We start from the raw sequence: 13,892 nt of genomic DNA, 5'->3' as shown, positions 1-13,892 counted from the left end.
TAATCTGACACTTGTGTAAAGGAATGTTAAATCTCAGCAACGATATTTGTTTGCAGATTGGAAATTTGTTATACGACATACTGGGAATAATTTTTAGGAGCACAAAAATGTCTTTCATGAACACAAGTAAATTGTTTAATCACTTCATTGTTATCTTATATGCACGTAAAGATAAATTTAAACAATGTGTCTTTTAGGCACCAGTGGCCTGTCTTAACGAACCTATGACTTTTTGTATATTACCTGCATAATTTTGTAGGTTTCCAAGAAAATAGCACATTTTATTTGTAACATGAACAAAATCCTTCCTTACATATACTTAAGAGAAAAAGCAAATTATGTGAGAGGTATGTTAGCTGTGGATGCATGAAGTGAAGAATTTTAAGATACTGTTAAGGAAAATGCACATTACTTAGCCACACATTAGAAAGGAAATTACTGTATCTGCGAATTTATGAAGGTGATTTAAGTAGCAAAATTTTCAATCTTCCTATGTTATATTTAATCTATGATGTGTTTTGTAATTATATTTTTCTATCTGTTCTTACACACAGACTTCACTGACAGTGACATACTCTGGTTTAAAGCTGGGTCAAATATCTTGATCTGGGGAGATGCCTGTAGTTTTACCCTCAGTCTATTAAAATGGGTTCCTCATCCTGCTTCTAGTCAGTGAGTAACAGGGAAATTGCCCCTTTCTATGATTTTCCCATTTTGCCTGCTTTGTATCAGCCAGCTACATTAGCCGAAATCTCCTGCTGCTGAACTTCCTTCAGAAAAACTGTGATTTTTTTTTTGAAAAAGCTTTTCACTAGCAGTTTGGCTTAAAAGTGGCTCACTCATGTCTGTCTAATTCCTAATATATTTCAAAGCGACAGGGATATTCCCTGTTCTTCCTCAGATTTTGGGGGGGATTTTTTTTTGCCTGCAATTTTCAGGAACAAGCTAGAATAGTAAAGTAAAGGCTCAAGGGAAGGCCTTTCCTGTTTCATTCTGGGTCATTTAGTTTGAAAAATTTTAGACTTGGATTTTCAACAGTGAATGGGCATTGGCCCAGGCTTAAAAGTCTCTCGGCACACTCATATTTCCAAAATGAAAATTTCTACTCTCCAAAACAGTATATTTTACTTAATTTTAGTAAAAAATTGAGTGTCCAATTTTTTGGAGTCTTTTGGCGTAATGAAAATTTCAGATGGATCCAAAATAAAACGCTTTATTTTGTTATTCCTGAAAACTCTATGCCTTCCTTCTCCCCTTCCCTTATATGATGTAAGGAATACTAAAATTTCTTATTTAATCATGTTTTGTGCCAATGTGTTTGTTTGATCATCAAGTGTTTACTTCTGTTGTATTAAGATCTCCACATATAGAATCACTTCCACACTTTAAAAACTAAATATTTCATTTTTCACTCAATCTGTGTCAGACCTATGCATTTAGACATATCTTTCACTTAATCTCTATGTTATAATTGACCGGTCCTTTCTCTCTTTGATCTATAATTTGGTCAAACAAGACTATGATGCATTGATCCCTTGAAACATGGTGATCTAGTCAGTCTGTTCTGATTTTCTGAATATGGCTTGAGTATATTTCATATTTGCCCATACTTTAGTTACCAAGACCTAATTCTGACAGTTAATAAATGCAGTCTTTCAGCTTTAAGGGGCAGAGGACAAGAATTCTGTTGAAATTGGCTCATTAATATTTATTTATTTTATCTTCAGAGCGACTCATGAACTGTTTCAAATTTTGATAAGCAATTAATGCATCAGTGATTCTAACAGACACAGAAAAGATGATTATGAGCCAGCAAATAATGGCTCGCTTAGGCATGCAGCAGTCTGCAGTTTTAAAAGTGAGTTTCATCACAGTAAGTATTTTTATGAGTTTTAAAGAAGCAAACAGAGAAAAAAAATATTAAATGTTTGGAAGTATGATATATGCATATGCAAATGTTAATATGAGAATCAACGGTGTGTCCTGCTTAGTGATACATGTATTTGTACAGCTCTTTATCTAATCATGTATGTGTAAATAACTATATGGAAAGGATTTTTTTCTAACACGTTGCATGGATACCTACATTTAAATCTAATGTATATACATACTTTAAGCTCTCTATAGAGTGGAAAGACCACTAATGCCTATATAACATGGCTTCCTTTTTACAAAACTTTTTTCCAGTAATTTACAACTTGTTCCGTTTTTTGCTTGGGTCAGCAGAGGAGTGCCACACTTTCTCCAGCTGGAATTTCTTTTTCGCTTTGTTCCTCCTGTTTTGCATTCACACCTTTAATTCCTGCCTCCCACAGCTCCGCTGACTGACAAATAAACGCCTGGACATTATTGTCTCTATATGTCTCTATACCCGGACATTATTCTATGCTATTCTGCAGAATCTACTGGAGATTTGTGGGTTGTGCAGCTATTCACATATTTATATATGTTCACATCTATGTATATATTGACATATATTTAATGATAGTTCTGTTCTGTGTTCCTGAAGTCTATATATGTCCACTTACATACTGTTTATGCTCAGTGCATAGTGGACCCTATGCTTTTCAGCTGGTAGGAATTGGAACAGCATTTTTTTAGCAGAATTCTGCATGTATGCTCATGCAAATACGATGTAATAGAGGTCTAAGAGAGCTGCAGCATACAAAACCAGAACAGTATTCATTGTTCAGATAATCCGGTTAAGCATTGGATAACAGGTAAAAATGCTTATTGCTACAAAGGGCTTTGTAGCTTCATCCTATGCTCTGCTTTGTGCTTAGCCTGAGTTGCCACGTGCTGGTCTCTGCACTTGTATATAGCTAGGGAAGTCTCCATTGAGGGCAGCTGTACCGGCTAATTAACGCACAAGAGCTTTGTAACGTATTTAAGCCTTATTTAAGGAAAACCAATCTAACTAAAAACCTATGGAAGCTTGTTTACAAGTTGCAATAAATTGTTTCATGTCACCTCCATTCCATTATGCTAGCTACTGAGTGTCAATATTAAGACAGAAAGACAAAGAGAGATTTTAGGAAGACTTACAGAGTTTTGGTGTGGATGGAGCCCACTATCCCCAGCGTAAGACTGTGTTTCTCTTCCGTTTATGCATGGGTTAATGGCAGGGCCCTATGCTGTGGAAGGGCAAGTTTGTGCGTCACTCACAGTGTGGAGCTTAAGCCAGTCTCACCCTGGGTTGTCTAAGTCCTGCTCTGGCACCATCCTCAGCTGCGAGTCCATCAGAGTGGAACAAACAGAGGACCTGAGAGGAGGTGAAATGGGTCTGAGGCAAGAGCTGAAGGAAAAGGGGAAGGGAACAGGAGAGAAGAGAAAGAGAAAAGTCACAAGGCTTTATAAATAAGTCTCCCTTCCAAACTTTACATGGAACTATTGTTCTTGAGTCCCAAAACATTAGTGGTGTTTGGGATTAATATTGAATAAAGGAGATGAAAAGGAATATTGATTAGTCGTTCATTGTGTATTCTGGGGACTGATGATTTGGGGATCTGGAGGAAAGTGAAATATGTGACCATGATATTAAAAGCTATATATGCATATAAAAATGTGGGAATCAGAAACACAACAGAAAAGATTAAAATCACACAGACAATTTCTGGCATTTCCTAATTTTGGAAGTGAGGAATTTGTGCTATAGGTTTGGTAAAATTCTTGGATGTATTTTTGTATGTATTATAAGACTACAAAAATTTGGAATGGGACTTTCAAAAGCCCTATGTCTTCACTGTGTTCTAACCCATGTGGACTTTCACCAGATCAATTTTCCAAACAGTTGGAGAAAATGAAAATGTCAAAATTCTGGAAGTTCTCAAGTCCTTTCACTCATCTTAGTCTAATCCTGAAGAAAATCTAAGTTATGTGTCTTCTAAAAAATATACATAATTATGGTGTACGAAAAGAGACTTTTTTCTTGCTCTTTTTGTAATCTGTTGTTAATACTACAAAAAAAACATCATCGTTGTTGTGTCATAGAATGCTAGCAGGAAGAAGTTTATAGACTGTATTTAGAGCTTTATTTCCTTATTGATTATTTTTGCTTGGAGTGACTAGGTATAAACACTTAAACAGTCAGAACTGCTGTAATACAGTGATGTTTTAAATTTAATATTCCCATGAAGAGGCATATTCACAAACATTATAAATAGAATATTTGTAGGGTTTTTTCTGTTCCTTCTAGGATCTGTTTTACATAGCTACATTTGACTGGGGTTTCTCTAGCTAAAAGTCGCATAGCCTTATTCCATGTCGGTATGGAAAATGAAGTGCTATAGAAGTGCACTAAACCAATTTTTAAAAAAGGCATGGAAAGAAGGTGACAAAAAACATCTTTTGATTATCCCAAATACATAAAAACCATACACCTGCAAGCGATAGTATAATTGCAGGGATTTTTTTGAAAGAACTAGGCTTGTTTATCAACAAAAGACCAGGTTAACAGCATTTCTGATTGTGGGAAGTGCTGTACCTGGATATGTGGTAAGTTTCATAGCTTTACAGGTTAAGGCTCTTAAAGAGATGCAAGACATCAGCATCCTTTGAAGTGGCTGTCCTGTGAATCCACTTCCTTAGTATCTAAAATCTAATTTATTTACTTACATGATTATATGCCTGTAAATACAGCAGCTTTATGCCTACTACTCCATAGCTATAGCGTTTAGATTGCTTGCTTAGAGTGCATTAGTCAATCATGTGAAGGACGTTCACAAGCTATTTGAATGTATATAAAAAATAATTAATTTTGTTGCTATTTTAAAGAAATGTTACTATTAGAAAATACTTATTATAAACCTTTTATATAAATCAGGTCAAGAAAGAGATCTGAAATTCATCACTTAAATTTTAGTGGTCACTCAGAGCACCTGAAATGGACTTCTATATCGATTTTATATGCATATAAAAATAAACAGTATAGGGTTCAGCACAGGTGGTTACCGATTTGATAACAGAGACATATTTAGAGTATTTTTCTGTAAGGGAAATATTAGGCTGTACTTCCAAGCATTATTTGTAATGTCCACCCCTGATTTTGCTTGAAAAACTTAGGAGTTATCCATCTAATAAAAATTCAGGAAAATAGAAAAATGGAAGAAAAAAATAAGCATTTCCATTAAAACTGAAAATTCAGGAAAACAGAGTAAACATTTCCCTTAAAACAATTCAGTCTGTCTAAACAACAACATCCTGTGTTTCAACAATATGTACACAGAAGGGACATATATTTATTATCAAATTTAGTAGCTATTTTACCACTAGCTTATCTTATTTTGCTTCATTTAGAGGAGGAGCCTTTCATCATTCTTTGATTTTGTGGACTATGAATGCTGCATACCATTTAGTAAAATGGTTAAGAGCTTTAACCTTAATTTTGCTTCTTTAGATTTTATTTTCTTGCTTCATAGTCTTAGCATTATTCCCATGGCTCCTGCTTTTGGAATTTGAAACTTTTAAAAGCAAATGATGTACATTTACTCTTGCCAACTTAATTTTCTCGTTACTTTAACCTAAAATAAAATAAGAAATGTAACATTTGGAAGCGATGCATTCAAGATTTTTTATTTTGTAAATAAATATCAGAACAATGTTTTACAAATGGGGAGGTTCAGACTTGATATTAGAAAACATTTCTTTACTGAGAGGCTGGTCAAATCCCGGAATAGGCTTCCTAGAGAGGTAGTCAGTGCCCCAAGCCCGTCAGCGTTTGAGAAGCATTTGAATAATACCCTTAATAACATGCTTTAATTTTTGGTCGTCCCTGAATTGGTCAGCCAGTTGGACTAGATGATCGTTATAGGTCCCTTCCAACTGAACTATTCTATTCTATTCTATTCTATTCTATTCTATTCTATTCTATTCTATTCTATTCTATTCTATTCTATTCTATTCTATTCTATTCTTTTCTATATGCTTTTATGAAACGGCATAGACTGAAAATCAAAACCCTGATTAACAAGAAGAAAAAGCTCTACACATAGAGCTTTAGCAGGGGAGAGGACTCTAAATATGTCTCTGTTATCAAATCGGTAATCACTTTTGGTGAACTCCTGCTTTAGCAGGGGAGTTGGACTAGATGATCTCTAGAGGTCCTTCCAACTCTGAAAACTCCGTGATTGGAAGAATTAATTGTGCGAAAACATCATTTCACAGATTAATTTATTGTATATACTAGTGTAAAACTGGCAATTGTTATAGAACAACCTAATCATTTATTATTTTACAAATTAAGTAGATTACACAGCATTGTATAATTTATGATTAATTTTGTTTATTATCCATATTGTTTATTTTTAAACTGCACAGTAAATTTTGCAATTGCAAACATTGGAGGTATAATTTATCTGATTGGAAATAAGTAATTTTAGACAAATATCTAGCTGGCTCTTCCAGATAGCTCACTGCATTTTTCTGTGATTCATCTGCTGTTGTGTAGACAACTTTTTCCATCATTTGCACAATGTGGAGACACGTAGGCACCGTCATTCTGAGGGAGTTCTCCAATGCTGCGGCAAAAGAAAAGCAGCTTGAGGGCAGGGACAACTTACCGTATTCCAATCCCAGACTTCTCTCTCTTTCGTGCTTCCACACACGCTTCTGCTCATCTGTCACGATTGCTACAATTACCTTGGAGGATCAGCACTCTCCCTTCTTAAGCGGTCCCTGAGTAACACAAGCCTCCAGGTGCACTTGGCATGGGCAGAAAAGAGAAGCACTGTCAGTGCTGGATGCAGTGGTTTGTGTCTCAGGTTGGCCCCAGTGTGGACAAGTGACCTAGCTCAGCTAGCTGCTCCCAGACTTTGATCCTGCTGCCACTAGCGGTCAGGGAGGCAGCAGGGAGACAGGATGATTAACAGTGCCCTTACTTTTGGCATCAAACCACCGAAGCACTGTGTGTGTGTGTAAGTGCATATGCATCCCTGTGTAGTGTGTATGGTGGATTATTGGCTTGCATTTTCTCACTGGGAAAGAGAAAAAAAGGAAAATTTAACTCTAAAGGAGGATTGTCTCTGAAATAAGGGATGGGGAGAAAGGGAGCGTAATGGTCAAGGAAGTGAATTGGGGTTCTGGGTAAGATGTGCAGGTCTCCCACATTCTATCGACCCTCTACTCTTTACAGGCTTAGGTTACAACAGCGGCGCAGGAGCCAGGGCACTGCCAGGTTCCACTGTCAACAACATCTCATAGCTTATCAGGAATGCAGTGTACATTGCAGGTGGAGTAAGTTGTTGCTGTTTTTAAGCACCTCATTGACATCAACCAGGGAGGATCCGTCACTGGAAAGGAGTCTCTGTCACTGTGGAGGAGGACAGGAAGGCTGGGCAGGTGGTAACAGGAGGTCAGCAGAGTACCCAGCACCAGAATCCCGCTTCCAGGCCAGAGCGTGCTGCTTCCATGGGGGAATGTTGACTTTGCTGCTTTCCCAAGAAGAGCCCCCAAGAAAGACAGACCACAGTCTCCATGGGCAGAGACCACACGTGATCCGAAAGATGCAATAGCTCAGATGTGTTGCATTTTCTTCTTCTTTCACTCTTCCTCTCATTTTGAGATTATACGTGATACAAACTACTTTTTCACTTGGCTTTTGATCTGTCTCTCTACCTGTGCTTTTTCCTTTATAAGCAGACACCTTATGGTTGTTTTCATTCCTTGTTTCCATGGCAAAGTGTGTGATACTGTTTCTTCGTCACCCAGCATACCAGCTCTTGAGTAGCATTGTGCTGCCGCTGCTAGTGCTCTGCTACAGGATCTATTAGCACTGCAAGGGACAAATGTCCTTGTTGAGCCTGTCCCTGTTCACCCCTTCTTACTCGTTCTGCCTGGGCTGTTTTCACCTTCTTCCTCTAGACATAATGCTTCTTCCTTTTCTTTCTGGAAGCAAGTGTGCAGAATGCTGTGACCGCTGAAGATGTCACTGATGCTTTTCAGAGCATTTCTCAGAGCACTGCCAGACTGATGCAGCCAGTGTCATTGTGTTTTCAGGATGTCAAAAGCCTTCATTTTTATGGTGATGAGGGGGCAAGGTCATTGTTTCATTTTTCAATGAGTAAAAAGGCTGAAAAATCTCAGCTGGAGGGAATAGATGGAGTCTCCTATGGGAAGACTTTCTTCAAAAATAGAGTGAAAACATGAGAGAACTTGTGGACAGAGGACACTCTATCCTGCTCATAGCAATCAAGGTAGGTGTGCTGCCTGTCAATGTTTTCTTGCTTCAGATGTTGATTTGGAAGGCACACACACCATGAGGAAATTATAATCACCCTGATGTCTGCTGGAAGGACAACACAGGAGTGAACAAGCAATCTAGGAGATTTCTGCTGTATATTGGCGACAACTTCCTGGCATAGGCAATTAAGGAGCTAACAAGGAAGGGTGCTCTACTGGACTTGATACAAACAAGGAAGAATGTGTCAGGGATGTGAGAGACAGGAGCAGCATTGAGATGGTAAGAGTTTAAGATCCTAAGATGAGAAAGTAGTGCAAAAAAGAGGACCCTGCCTGCTCACGGCTTGGATGGGCATACGCTTCGCTAGGTAAAAAACTGGCTGGATGGCCAGGCCCAGAGAGTGGTGGTGAATGGAGTTAAAACCAGTTGGTGGCCGGTCACAAGCGGTGATCCCCAGGGCTCGGTGCTGGGGCAAGTTCTGTTCTGATCCCCTGGACGAGCGGATTGAGTGTACTCTCAGTAAGTTTGCAAACGACACCAAGTTAGGTGGTAGTGTTGACCTGCTTGAGGGTAGGATGGCTCTATAGAGGGATCTGGACAGGCTGGATTGATGGGCTGAGGACAATGGTATGAGCTTTAACAAGGCCAACCACCAGGTCCTGCACTTGGGTCACAACAACCCTGTGCAGTGCTACAGGCCTGGGGAAGAGTGGCTGGAAAGCTGCCCGGCAGAAAAGGACCTGTTGGTCGACAGCTGGCTGAATATGAGCCAGCAGTGTGCCCAGGTGGCCAGGAAGACCCATAGTATCCTGGCCCATATCAGGAATAGTATGGTGAGCAGGAGTAGGAAAATGGTCGTTCCCCTGTACTCAGCACTGGTGAGGCCACCTGGAGCCTGGAGAACAGGAAGCTGAGGGGAGGCCTTATTGCTCTCTACATTACCTGAAAGGAGGTTGTAGTGAGGTGGGTGTCAGTCTCTTCTCCCAAGTTACAGGCGATAGAACAAGAGGAAGTGACCTCAAGAGGAAGGAGCCAGGCTTTTTTCAGTGGTGCCCACTGACAGGGCAAGAGGCAATGGGCAGGTATTAAAAAAACATGAAATTCCATTCTCATTACCAATTTGTAAAAGACAGACCCCAAATGAGCAGCATGCCATATAGTTCTTTCATACTTGTTAAAAAAAAAAAAAAAAGTAGAAAAAGAAAAATGTAATTTTCAGCAAAGCAGACTTTGGAATAAAAGTGTAGAGTTCTGTCTGAAGGTTTTGGCATATGTCTCTGCCATCGTTACTTTGCTGAATTTAAATTACTTGATAAATTGATGAATTTAAATTACTTCACAAGATCGATAGAAACTGATTTGTGGAAGCTGCCGAACAGTAATTGGATTTAAAGTCCTCATCTTATACATGTCTGTATTCTAATATAATTATGTTCTAAAGGAAGGTTTGATATCTAACCAAACACACAGTTGAGCACCATCACCTTCCATTTCTCTCCATTCACAGATATGCGTCCAGCTATAGCTGTGAAAAACTGTGGTGCTTGTATAATAAAGTATGGCATATTTTTATACATCAGTCATTTTTTTTTTTTAAATGTAGCACAGAGTAAGTGTACTGCAGTCATGACCTCCATCTAATTCAGATTCCTCTGGTGTTATATTTCACTTCCCCATTGTTTCAAAGTGGAAAAGCTCCTTGCTTGTCAAAAGGTTTTCTTCTGAGGCTAAACTGGGCTTCGTTCATCAGAAAAGAGAACAGAGAACTTTTTGAAAACAAAGTAAAAATCAACAAAGCAAGTGTTTATGGCTTGTTTGTAACTAATGAAAATTTGATTTCATTAAATAGTAAGCTTCCTTCCTATCTAAACATGGTAGGTTTGACAGCTCTTTCCATCTTTTCTGGTTTGATCCATCCTTGCTATATATTTCAGTATCTTGCACTTACTGAGGTCTGAAGTATCACCCTTATTTCTGTAGTCTTGTCCGCTATACCACACACTATATGCTACCACTATAAATACCCGTGCTGTTTTACAGATTTTGTAACTAAAATCAGTGTTTTCCAAGTAACAGGAAAACCTCTGCTACAATATTTAACATAACAGGAGTGGTAAATACATCTTGGAGCATCTCATGTATGTTGGAATCCCTGTTATAAGCTCTGTGCTGCAAAATTCTGCTCAAAATTTGTGTCTTTTCCCAGTGCAATTAGTCTACTTGCTTTTAATGTGTAGAAATAGGGGTTCAAATAATGCATAGAATATTAAAAGAGGCAATAATACATCCATAGTTATGCACACATTTTGGAAGAATGTGTGTTAGTGTATGATCGTTTAGCAGGGCATTACTTCTTAAGTGCAAATTGGAAAGGAAAAATAAAATTCATACGCATTGCTGGACATACACTACGCTAATATTCTGTTCGTGTCTTTATTTTAAGGTTTATGATACACTGGCAGATGTGTGGCAAACAGTGGAACCACTCGTTTCTGTCAAGAATTTCTTAACTATAATAGCAGAATGTGAAACCATGAAACGTCTGGACAAAAAAGCTGGTGAAGGGTCTGGAGAACAAGTCTTATTAGGAGCAGCTGAAGGAACTGGGGTTGTTTAGCCTGGAGAAAAGGAGGCTGAGGGGAGACCTTGTTGTTTTCTACAACTACCTGAAAGGAGGTTGTAGAGAGGTGGCAGTCAACCTCTTCTAGCTAGTAACAAGCAATAGGACAAGAGGAAATGGCCTCAATTTACACCAGGGTAGATTTAGATTGGATATTAGGTAAAAGTTCTTCACAGAAAAGGGTTGTTAAGCATTGGAACAAGCTGCCCAGGGAAGCAGTGGATTCACCATCCCTGGAGGTATTTAAAAGATGGGTAGACATGGTGTTTAGGGATGTGGTTTAGTGGTGGTTTTGGCAGTGTTGAGTTGATGGTTGGACTTGATGATCTTCAAGGTCACTTCCAACCTAGACAATTCTATGATTGTAAATAAAGTCAACTGCTACGTTTTTCAGCTTCTCAGCGTGTGAGTATATGGTGGCACAACTGTTGGTACCTGTTTCAAGATACATCATTTCCATTTCCACTTCTTTCAGCCAATTTTCCTTTCATTTATGGAAATGAGAGAGGACATATTTCTCACCTGTGGAGAGAAGAGGTTCAAATCCAGTGTCAGGTTCATGTCTCAAACCTTTGTGAAAAGTGCTCTTTCAATTCATTTGCCAAATTGCCCAGGTTCCTGCCCTGCAACTCCTACAGTGGTTACTTGTTGTATGGGGTGCCAGTGCCCAGGTGCTGGCAGTGGGGGCTGCAGGGTGGGCCCTGTGAGGAGAAGCCAGGGCTGCCGTGTGCCAGACACAGCCAGTTCCAGTCGGCGCCAGCGGACCCACTTCAGGGCATGGCTAAGCCCCACAGCCAAGATGGTGGCACCTTGTTGTATTTAAGAAAGCTCAAAAATTATGCGTGGCAATGAGGAATGAGGGGAAAAAAGTGAGAGAAACAGCCACACAGACATCAAGGCCAGAGAAGGAAGAGGGGGAGGAGGTGATCCAGGTGCTGGAGCAGATATCCCGCCTGTAACCCATGGAGAAGACCACAGTGAAGCAGGTTGTGTGACTGCAACCCATGCGGTAGACTGTGGTGGAGCAGATATCCCACCTGTATCCCATGGAGAAGACCATGGTGAAGCAAGGGAAAAGTATGAGGGTGAAGGAGCGGCAGAGATGGAGTATTATCAACTGACCACAACCCCTTTCCCCGTCCCCCTGCAGCACTTGGGGGACAGAGAGGAGGCAGAGAAGTTGAGAACGAAGGAGTGAAGTAGAGCCTGGCAAGGGGGGGTGGGAGGAGGGCACTAGGGGGAAGGTGGTTTTAGTTTTATCTTTCTTTCTCACAATCCTACTCTATTTTTAATTTAAATTAAATGAATCTTCTCCAAGTTGAAGCTGTTTTGCCCATGACAGTAATTGGTGAGCGATCTCCCTGTCTTTACCTTGACCCCCGAGCTTTTTCCTCTTGTCTCCTCCCCCTGTCCTGTTGAGGAGAGTGAGTGAGAGAGCGGCTGGGTGGGCATCTGGAGGCCAGACAAGGTCAACCCACTGCAGTTACAAACACACACAGACGGCTTTGGGAAGAAATGCTGAGTAGTGCAGGTTTGCATAAGGTACGTTCAATATAGACTGCCAAGTAAATAATGCAGGAACATATCATGGCATGCATTATGCATTCCTACTTAATGTGTTTGAGCAAATCCACTTCGCAATTTGAAATTACTTGAATCTTCTGGTAAATCTTTCCTGCACTTCCTTCTTAAGATTGAGATCTGATTTGTCAGGACAGCATAGGATCTTTAATATACCCTTCTTCATTTCTTTTTTAACAGAAGGTTAGGCAAAATTTGGGCAAAATGCACAAATAGAAAACAGCCTTCCTCTTTCCATTGACTGCATAGGGACTCAGAGGTCTGAAGACTGTGGAGTAAGCAGTCTGGGCTGCCATCATATTCTGGTTTTAGGGGACATGCTAGATGTCTGACTTTGCTTTGGCACCATGAGCAGGCTTGTCTGAATGTGTCCATTGGGGAGCTGAACTGAAGGTGGATGCTCCAAGAGGCTGAAAATGCTGCAGTCTGGTTCTTCGTATTTGCAGAAGAAGGCATTTCACTCCTTCCCCAAAGCCAAGTAAGAGGCACGAACAAGTGTAAAGGAAGAAGTCAACTGAGAATCCTTTCTGTAGGCTCTGTATGTGTTTTATCTTTTTCTCTGCTCTTCCTTTTTCATTGTGAAACAGAATAATTGTTCACAAAGAGAGCTACTGAGCTGAGCAGACTTCTGGTGTCTCAGTTGGCCCTTAAATCACTACCAACACTTTTTCCTGGAAGAGAGAAACTTTGTGAGGGCAAATCCAGAGATTTTGAAGCAAATGAGTTTTTCAGACTATTTTGGTCCCTGAAATGATATTAATCTGTATGAATAAGTGACTGTCTTGTAGATCACAAAAGATTGAAGAAAACTGGTTTGTCCAGGTTCAAATAAGAGGGTGAGGAGACACTGAACCAGTTTAATACACATATACAGGAAGCAAACCCACTAATCTTATAAGATGTAGTTTGGAATGAGGGAGAAACACCTAGGTTCTTTGAAATGTTGAGTAACTAGATAGTGTTTCTTCCCCTCATATTTTTTTTTTAAGATGGTTTTATATTCTTTATTATCATGAAAAAGTAACCCTCCAAGTATCTGAATAGTTGTTGACAGTGTCTTATGCTAAACGAAATAATGCATTATGACTCTTACTGTAAGCGTGCGTGATTTTTTTGACTTATGTCCTTTTGTTGGAGATCTTACTTACAAAACTGCTCTACTCTTCACAATTCTGGAACACAAATTGCAGCCTGCCACAAAGTGTAAACACATCGTGCAGCTATGCTAGCACAGCCAACTTGTTTTGCTTCCACAATTTTTTTATGTATTGTAAGTTGTAATATATTTTTTTTTGTTTTAAGTGAGTAGCATGCCTGATAAAATTTATAGAGCCCCATTTCTGCTTCCATTGACCGTCACTTTCCTGATGAATTTCTTTTGGTTTACACAGGTGACCGTGGATAGACTTAGGCTTAGATGTAATGAACAATTCTCCCTGTATCAGACAAGAAGGCATAATGTTAGCCCTCTACGTCAGAGCTGTACTTGCAGGGCACACAGAAGTAAGGAGCAAT

General features: G+C 39.5%; 1 protein-coding gene across 1 annotated transcript in view; it reads left to right on the top strand.

The window, feature by feature from the left end:
• GPC5 (glypican 5) overlaps positions 1 to 13,892 on the top strand; it is a gene marked incomplete at both ends in the record, with an annotated part of 765,009 nt that overhangs the window by 126,329 nt on the left and 624,788 nt on the right. The window lies entirely within an intron of this gene.

The sequence above is a fragment of the Vanellus vanellus genome (assembly GCF_965231255.1).
Source record: "Vanellus vanellus genome assembly, chromosome: 1".
Lineage (NCBI taxonomy): Eukaryota > Metazoa > Chordata > Aves > Charadriiformes > Charadriidae > Vanellus > Vanellus vanellus.
Note: the sequence above shows the minus strand (reverse complement) of the source record. Positions and strands in the feature narration are given on the sequence as shown.